This window comes from Bos javanicus, chromosome 10 (genome assembly GCF_032452875.1).
Source record: "Bos javanicus breed banteng chromosome 10, ARS-OSU_banteng_1.0, whole genome shotgun sequence".
In the NCBI taxonomy this organism is placed as follows: domain Eukaryota; kingdom Metazoa; phylum Chordata; class Mammalia; order Artiodactyla; family Bovidae; genus Bos; species Bos javanicus.
Genome location: NC_083877.1, coordinates 5,366,782 through 5,376,272, shown reverse-complemented (window position 1 = coordinate 5,376,272; position 9,491 = coordinate 5,366,782). Strand labels below are relative to the sequence as shown.

At 48.4% G+C, this 9,491-nt stretch overlaps 1 protein-coding gene across 1 annotated transcript in view; it reads left to right on the top strand.

Annotated features, from left to right (window-relative positions):
- The first annotated feature begins 2,487 nt into the window (after positions 1 to 2,487).
- The window catches only part of CPLX2 (complexin 2), a 91,227-nt gene continuing 84,223 nt past the window's right edge, over positions 2,488 to 9,491 (top strand). The window contains exon 1 of the mRNA XM_061429963.1: positions 2,488 to 3,108. The gene's annotated coding sequence lies outside the window, so the exon portion shown is untranslated. The remainder of the gene's footprint in view (positions 3,109 to 9,491) is intronic.

Below are 9,491 nucleotides of genomic sequence, written 5' to 3'. Positions count from 1 at the left end.
AAAAGTGAAAGTGAAGTCACGCTGGTCTGCTCCAAACAGGACCTACTGGATATGTGGCTCTTACCTGTGGGTTTGGCTTCCCCCTGGCTGGATAGGAAGATGCACCCTAGGTCTAAATTTTACTCATGGCTTCATATTTTCAGAGCTTCCAGTGAAAGTGAAAGTGAAGTCGTTCAGTCGTGTCCGACTCTTAGCGACCCCATGGACTACAGCCCACCAGGCCCTCTGTCCATAGGATTTTCCAGGCAAGAGTACTGGAGTGGGGTGCCATTGCCTTCTCCATTAACAGTGGCAAGGCATATTATATTTACTTGGAGCTGGTAGAGCTTCCAGAGACACCCACTAATCTGCTACACCCTAAAACTCGTAGGGCAAGATCTATATTTCACTGGTATGATTATCTGGCTACAATATTTGTTCCTTCTCTGGAAACCACAGATCAGATATTATCCTATGAGTTGATGCTCTGACTAACTTTCAGCCCTTAATGCTGAACAAATACAAATTAGAAAGGTGGTTTTACAAAACAGATTGGCCTTAGATATTCTAACAGCTCCACAAGGAGGAACTTGTGCCATTATTCATACCCAACATAGTGCTAATGTTACTCACTTTACTAAACACATGAGCAAGATGATTCAGACTATGGATTCTCCTGAAGCCTCAGTCACCTCACTTTGAGAAATGTTAACTAGCTCCCCATGGTGGAAAACTCTCTTAATCGTAATAATTCTAATTTTTCTGTTTTTGCTGTTTGCCTTACATCTGTAACTGTAAAACAGGGTTTGTTTCTAACCGTCTGAAAGCTTTTAGGTTACAAATGGTTGTCCAAGCTCCTACAAGTGCCACAACTTCCTCCAACTATTACTTGGGGCCCCTGGATCAGAGACCCTCAATATAAGGGTTAGGAGAATATGTTGCCTCAACAATTTAGGGACAGCACCCCATCACAGCAGGAAGTAGTTATGGAATGAAATGACACCCCTTTCCCTTGGCAACATAATTCTCCTAAAAGAAAAGGGGGGAATAAGAGAGTCAATTCCTAGGCAGATTGATAAGAAGTCCGGGGGTCCCCAAGGAGAGAGGGGTCTGGGGTTCTCAAGGAGGAGGAAAGGACAAGCATCTTTTTTTCTCTACATTCCTTAGTCTTAGTAACATAAAACATTTTTTTCTTTAAGCCCGGAAGTTATGATTACACAAGGAACAACTCAGTTTAAACTCTGTACTAAGATTATATAACAACAATGTATCCTTCTTGAGGACAGTTTCTCCTTCCTGAAAACCTTCTGGCTAATCCTGTTATCTTAAAATGTAAATTATGGGAGTGGGTCTAGTAAGATCTTTACAACCTTGAGACATTCTTTTGATTTATTGCAATAACTAATTTAAAAAGTTATACCTGCCTTGCTAACACTAGCGAGGGGGGCACGCTCCGTCCCTCTTCTGATGTCTATGTCAGGAGCTTTCTCTGCCCCTTTTCTTACTTTAATAAAACTCTGCTACACACACACACACACACACACACACACACACAAGAGCAGCTTGGTACAAAGCAGAAGTTGCTGTAGGTGAAATTACTGAGTCAGGGGAGAGTTGATGGTGATGACGCAGGAAGGCTAGGGAGGAATGCTGCCACATGGGACTTTGCAGGCTGTGATTTGATATATATATTTAATATATACATATATGTATATATTCCTTTCCTTTATAAGATTGCTCACTTGAGTATATATTCATATGTTGGATGAATTATATGTTGATAGTCAATATAGTCAATATATATGGATATATATTCAAATGAGCAATCACATGAAGAAAAGGAAGTTCCTTTGACCTCTGTTTCTCCTGTGTGCATTCATTCCGCATATATAATTCAGCTATTCTATTGTGTCTCAATCACCATGCTAGGAGACAGAGACACAGAGGAAGACAAAATATGAAACCAGTTTTTATGAGCCTGGTAACAGAGGATATAGATACATAAGTAATTACAAAACAGTGTGACAAGAAGTCTAGTAAAGGAATGTAGAGGCTGAGGGAGCTTAGAAAAGAGAGCTGATTGTGCCTTAGAGATTAGGGAAATTTTCATTAAAAATGAAGACACTTTGACTCACAAAGCATAAGTAGTAAGGGGGAAGAACGTTCCAGTCAAAAGGAGCAGCAGGTGCTAGGGCACTGCAGTGATCCTGTTCAGGAGGTATGCTCATTTGTCCTGACAAGAACACAGCTGGAGAGGAAGCCCTTGGTCTTCCTGGTAAAAGATCTTTAAATTCCACACCAAAGAACTTATATTTTATTACTGGTGCTACTGTTTAGTTGCTCAGTCGTGTCCCACTCTCTGTGACCCCATGGACTGCAGCCCACCAGGCATCTCTGTCCATGGGGATTCTCCAGAATACTGGAGTGGGTTGCCATGCTCTTCTCCAGGGGATCTTCCCGACCGAGAGATCGAACCCAGGTCTCCCGCATTGCAGGCGGTTTCACCGTCTGAGCCACCAGGGAAGCTTGTGTTTTATTACAGATGCACGATAAATAGGGCAGGTTTAGAAAGCTCTCTCTAGGGAATGGTAAATGATGGACTGGAGTTGGGTACGAAAGGCAGTTGGACCAGTGAGTGGAGTTTGCTGCAGAGCAGGTACAAGATCTGCATTTGGTCGTTGATCCCAGAAATGAAGTGGGGCGGTGGGGGATGTTTCCAAAGCAGGATGCCCTTTGTCCCTTAAGCAACAGGACCCTGTTGTCTCTAAACTTCAGGACAGAAATGACTCTAGGGAGCTCCCCCATGCCTCCCTCTGGGTTACAGACACCTCTGCTGGCGCCCTCTCTCGTCCCCGTCGCCAGCCCCCGCCTCCTTTCTCAGGAAGCTTGGGTCTCCCTGGGAGCGGGTCTGCCCTTGGGGGAGGCCTGTCGACTCGGCGCCCTGCAGCCCGACGGACATTCGGGGCGGATCGAAGAGGGGCTCGGCGCCCCCTGCGTGCACATGTGCTAGCCCGGGCAGGAGGGAGCGCCTCCGCGGAGGAGTCCAGGAAGAGGGGGCAGGGAGAGGCGCTCCAGAACCTCGGTCCCGGGCGCCCTGGTCGGCCGCGGTGGAGCTGCAGCTTCCAACAGGTTCGTAGAACTCGCGCTCGCTCTCCGTTGCGGAGCCGCCACCTCCTCCGCTGGAGCAGGTTCGCGGGAGAGACCCTAGCCATAGGCCCCGCGCTGCTGAGCTCCCTGAGGGCGGCTTCCTCCGCCCTCCTTCCTTCTCCGGGTAGCTCTGCGCTGCCGCCGGCTCTTCCGGGGCGAGGCGGAGGGCGCCACGGGCTCCAACTCGCTTCAGCACCACCTCGGGGGGAGCTCCCGCGCCCCGCCGCGTCCTCTCCCTGGGGTCAGCTCTCGCACGGGCGGACCGCGCCCGCCCGGCCGGCTCCTCTAATGGTTCGGTCTGGGTTCAGTACCACGGTCGCAGAGGACAGTCCTCCGCCCCCGCGGGCTCCGTTCCCCGCGTCAGCACCGTAGCGGCGGACAGCTCTCGCCGGGCGCCAGCGTCCTAGCGAGCCGCGAACAAAGACAGGGGGCTGGCTGGGGCCTCCCGCGTTCCTTGGGAGTGGGTGGTTACCTCCGTGGGGGTCTTTCGACTTCCCCCAGAGCAGTGCCAGAGGCGAGCAGGGGAGGGGGCCTAGTCATATTCGCGCGTTTCTTGGCTTGGGTCTGCAGTTCGCCAAGGCCTGGCGGTGCAATGGCGGGTCCCAGCTGGAAGTCGGAAAGAGGATGGGAGGGGCGACGGCACAGAAAGGTCCCGGGCTACAGTTGGGCAGGTTGGGCCTAGGCTAAGAGGAAGGCGTGCGCCGCCCCCTCTTTCTTCCAAATCCCCACCTCCACGCTAGCTCGGGACCGCGGGCTCCATCGGAGAGCCTAACACAGATGCCCAAGGCTGGCAGCTGCAATCACTGACTCCGACTGTCCCCGGAACATCCCTAGAAAGTGTGAGGCTGAGTTTCCGTGGGGGGAAGGGGGCCGAGAAACCGTGGGGAAGCCTCACGAAGCCGGCGGCTACACGCTCCCCCTCCCTCCTGCCTAGGGTTCCGCCCCCACCTCCAGAGTGAAGCCCGCAAGTAAAGAAGGGGGAAGGAGGGGACCTGGGCAGCAGGTTGTGAAAATGGCTTGACTCTGGGAGGTTGCAAGTGGCCAGAAAAGAGGATGAGAAGCTGGGAGGTTCCCAAACAGGGAGGCCAGTTCGGCGACAGGAGATCAAATGTGGAAGAGGAAACCTTTCCTCTGCTGAAGCAGGGAGGGCCCTGGAATCACGTGATCCTCGCTTACTGAGAGTCTCACTGGGAGATGGAAAGACTGAGCTTAGGGGGCAAAGGTAATTTGCCCAAGGTCACTTAGCAATTTTGTAGCAAAATTGAGCCTAAAATTCATGCTCCCCAAATCCTGGACTTGTTGTGTAAGATTGATCGAGAAGTCTTAAAATACCAGATGTTCAGAGAACGGCCAAGTAGTTTCAGTTGAGTCCAAATCTCAGCTCTGTCACTTACAAGTCTGTGACCTTAGAAATGACCTTCTGAGAAGACAGGTTAATAGTACCCACTTGTAGTGAGGCTTTAATGAAATACCTATATAATGAGATTAGGGCAGTGCCTGGCACATAATAAGTGCTCAAAAAATAATAACTACTATTTCTGATATTATTCCCTCTGTAAACATGTGCTGAGGACTCTTATGTGCCCTGGCTGTGAACTAGGGAGACAGAGAAGTGTCCTGAAAAGGGCACAGACCAGCACAAGAAGCAGAAAAGTAAACAATTGCAATATGATATGATTGTGCTGTAATTAAGGTGAGTATGCAAGGCTGTGAGATCACAGAGGCAGGAGTGATGAACTGTGAGGAAAGGAGGAAAACTGCCTTGAACAGATGGAACTGTGAGTAGGGGCCTCCTGTGTGAAATCACAGCCACCAGGGTGATGTCACTGTGACACAGGGTCCTCAGGACGGGGAGTAGGAAATGAGAGTGTAGAGAAAGCTGGAGTCAGTCTCCAAAGGCCCTTTTGTGATGAAATATTTCAAACATATTTTTTTAAATAGAAAGAATAGTATAATAAATCCCCCACATACCCATCATCTAGCTTCAACAGTTGGGCAATTTATTTCATCTGTACCCACACCTACTCTCATCACACATACATGTACAAACACACACAAACACAGACTTATTTTGAAGCAAAGCTAAGACATCCTGTCATTTCATACAGAAGGATTTTTAACATCAGCAACAATCTCTGCCATTCAAATGCCATTCCACCTTAGAAGTCACTAACTCAAACCATGACTTTCTCTTCTTAATGTGTTCTGAACATTCCTGTTCCTTAGTAAAAAGTTTTGAGAGAAGCCCACACCATGGTGATAAGCCACATGCTTTAGAGAAACTATTTTAGGAAAAGCAAAAGGTACATCAACTCTTTACAAATTTTACCAAGCCAGAATACTCTCTACTACCTAAACTGTGACCAGGGGCCAGTGACTATTGGCAAAACTGATCAAAAGACAAATAGAGCCCCATAAAGAAGAAGAAAAAACTGAGATTCCCTTTCAAAGTCATCTGAATCATAAGCTCATAAATATAGAAGGTATGAAGTCATGGAAATCATCCAACCCAACAGCCATATTTTACAGATGAAGAAGACAAGGGACACAGATGGGGAGGAATGTATCCAAGTTCCTACAGGGCTGAGACCAGAGCCAAGACCTTTGAACTTAAAGTTCAAGAGTTCTCCATTTTGCCCAAAAGATTAGGCCTTAGAGTTTCTCAGCCCCTCCACGTGAGATGCCATTTCCTTCCCCATCTCAAAGAAGCTGGAAGGAAGAGGCAGAAGTAGGGCAAGAAGGGTCCTTTCTGGTTCTCAAGAGGATGACAATGTGTGACAATTGGTCTCTGAGGTACCCTGACACAGCTCCCTCTCATATCTTTTGGAGAAAGTTGAGGACGATGGTACCTCTGTTCTGACTGCTGCACATTAGCAATAGCTCTGCAGTCGGACACCTAGACCTTAATTCTGTGCATGTGTGTCCATCCTACCTGCTTTAACCAGAAGCATGTGAAGACTTCCCATTTGCCCTGACTTTGGCTGCACATCCCTCTTGGCTACAGATAGCCACTCCTTTGGGACGTTAAATGAGTAGCGTTTGGCCCAGGCGTTGGCAGGGCTCAGCTCTTGTGCCTTCCCGGAGCATGATGTCTCTCCTGTTGTTGATGAAATGTGATGGCTGTGACGAGTGTGTGTGCTCCCATTGGGCTCTGGGCACTTCTCAAGTCAGCAGTTTTGCTTTTCAGGGATGTCCCTGCCTGCAAAATGGTGAGGGCAATATCTCACAAGTTTCCTTGAGTCTTAGTTGGACAAATTAAAACATGTATAAGAAGTTTAAGCATCCCTGATGAAGAGAAGTCAGCAGAGAATAGTCAATAAAGTGGCCTTATTTCTAGGAGTATGATTGCAGGTAAGACGTAGGAGGGTAATGAAGATCATGAATTTCAGCTTGTGAAATTATCCCAGCTTTTAGCCTGAGATGAGACCAAATTAGATAAGTTATATTATATTATCCGGGCTTAGTTGAATTGTTGCTCCCCAAAGAGACCTTGGAGAGCATCTACTCTTCCTTCAACATGAACTCATTGAGTGGCTATTATATCAGGCACTGTTCCATGTGCTGAGCAAGACCCTCCAAACCCCTGCTCTCATGGGGCTTACAGACTTACAATAGACACAGTCATTAACAATAAGTAAAAGGTAAATATGAAAACAGTAGTTAAGCAAACAAACAAACAAACAATAGGGGAGGTCTGTCTGCAATGGAGACATGGGAGTGAAGCCCAAATTACAAAAAAAGTCAGTCATGTGTGGATGTGGGGCAAAACGTTCCAGGCAGAAGAAATAGCTCAACAGAGCGTTTATTGTGAGCCTGGACTGTCTGCAGACAGACAGGAACCAAAGTGGCTAGGAGCCAAGTGACTGAGAAGGAGAGTGGCAGCCGATAAGGAGGGGAGGGCAGGGACCAGGCCATGCAAAGCCTGCTAAGTGCAATGGATTGTCACTGCATGGTTCAAGCAGTGGAGTGATAAGAACTAGTTTTGTTTTTAAAAGCTGCCTCTGGTTGCAGCATGGAGAGTGGATGATCTGGGAATGCTGGGCTGGGCAAGAGGGAGCAGAGAGGGTGAAACACAGCCTCCCCCGCTGAGATGCTCAGCATCCAACAGAGAAGACAATACACAAACCAGAACAACAGTATTCCACGGGCAGGCAGGGCTACCGTGGGGAGATGTGCAAGGCGTCGCGGGAACCCAGAGACAAGAAGACATCAGGGGAGGCTTCCTGGAGGTGGGCAGTGTCTGCTGAGTTGTATCTAGAAGAGGAGGTGGTAGGATTGGTCTCCGAAACAGGCAGAGACGGAACATAGAGCCAGTGGATGCAGGGAGAGGGCGTCTGCCTGCCTGGTCCATTTAGCAGCTGTGTGCCCTCAAGCAAATTACCTACCTCTCTGTGTCTCAGGGTCCTCATCTTTAAGATGGAGATGAGAATTACAACACATTTCAAGGTGTTTCTGTTAGGATTAAACAGGTTACATTTTGTGAAGCATTTAGACAATGCCTGGCACTTAGAAAGTGACAAATGAGTGTTGGTTAAATAAAAATGTGGCAAAATGGGGGTGGAAAGGCAGGGAACACGTGCTGGGAAAGTTCAACTAGAGCCCAACACTGAGGGGCCTGATTTTGAAGATCAGGCCAGGGAGGCCCATCTTGGTTTGCGTGTTTTTTGTCTGCAAGCCAATGGCTGTTATGGCTGCGCTGGGTCTCTGTTGAGGCACTCGGACTTTCTCTAGTCAAGGTGTGTGGGCTTCTCCGGGTGCAGGGCATGAACTCTAGAGCATGTGGGTGCAGTAGTTGTGGCGCATGGCCTTAGGTGCCCTCAGGCATGTGAATCTTAGTTCCCTGGCCAGGGATCAACTCAGGTCCCCTGCTTTGGAAGGTGATTCTTTACCACTGGACCACCAGGGGAGTTTCCCATCTTGCTTTTTTTTTTCCTTTTCCTTTTTTTTTTTTTTTTTTGCAGTGAGAAGTCATCAAAGTCTCTTAAGCAGGGGGGATTAGGGGTGGAGAATAAACTGAAACCCAAAGGCCGAGAAATAGAAAGGAACCTACCCAGAGTCACACAGCCAGTTACTAGACACTGTCATTTGTCTCCCTACAGATTCATTATTGTAGGAGGGCAAGGACAGTATATATTTTATTTTGTTCTCCATTGCAGCCTCAGGGTTATAAGAATGCCTAGGATAGTCTCAGTAAATATTTGTAGATACACTGCTGAACCAGTGAACAAATGGGGCAGGGAAAGTCAGAATCCTTGAATCCTTGAGAAGGTCAGGGCATTTTGGACAGTGGAGAAACTGCTCCTAGGAAAATAAACTCCTGGAGATGTTGACTTGGGAGCCTCAAGCCCCTCCAAACCCCAGCTTCCCCTGTGACAGAGACACTGCTGCCCATAGTCCCCCAGGGACCCCCCTAACTGCAGCAAGCAGTGCTGCATGGGGTTCAGAAGTTAATCTTGGTAAAGTGCCTGGAAGATGAGAACCGTTCCCCAGACATTCAGTGTGGTAATTGCCAATGCAGAGAAAATGTATCTCTCCATTGGCAAGAAGCAGGACTTTGTGTTCCACAAAAACCAGCCATTAGAATTCCTGTCTCTGACTTGTCAGATAGCTGTGACAGCCGGGCGGGCAAGTAGGGTCTTGCAGTTCAAGCAGCAGATGGCAAGATACTCAGAGCACTCAGATCCAGTTTTCACATTGCTGACTGCCTCCTCTGAGCAAGGCATGGAAGTGGGTGCTTCTCCAAACTGGGGAGAACCCCAGCCCTAGCCCTTCTCAGCTGGGTGAACTTGGGCAAGTCATTGCACCTCCCTGAGCTTCAGGTTCATCAACTGTGAAATGGGAACACTACAGCCAGTCCGCCCAGGCCGTTTGGCCTCTGATTCTGACAGTGTGGGCTTAGAGTTGTATTTCATTTCACAAATGTGGAAACTGAAACTCAGGATATGGCTCATTGGTCCCTCAGTACTTACTGAGCACCTGTGACAGGCCAGTAACTCTTGCGGGAGCTGGAGAGTCAGTGAAGAATGAAATAAAAACACATTCTAGTGGAGACAGAGGAAATAAGTGAGTAAACAAATATAAGTCCACCAAGTTATGTAAGTGCTAGGAAGGAAATAAAAGAGGGGGTGTGCTAAGGAGAGTGGGGCTGCTTAGGTAAGGCAGGCTGGGGAGGCTTGATGGAAGAGGCATTGAAACCAACATCTGGATAGGGAGAAGCAGCTGTCCAGGCAGAAAGTGCAAAGGTTCTGGGGTAGGAATAAGCCTGATGAGACCACAGGACAGAAACCTACTGAGCAAAGGGGAAGGCGGGAGAGAAGAGGGCAGAGCTGGCAGGGCTCTGGTTGAAGCAGAGAGGTGACAGAATC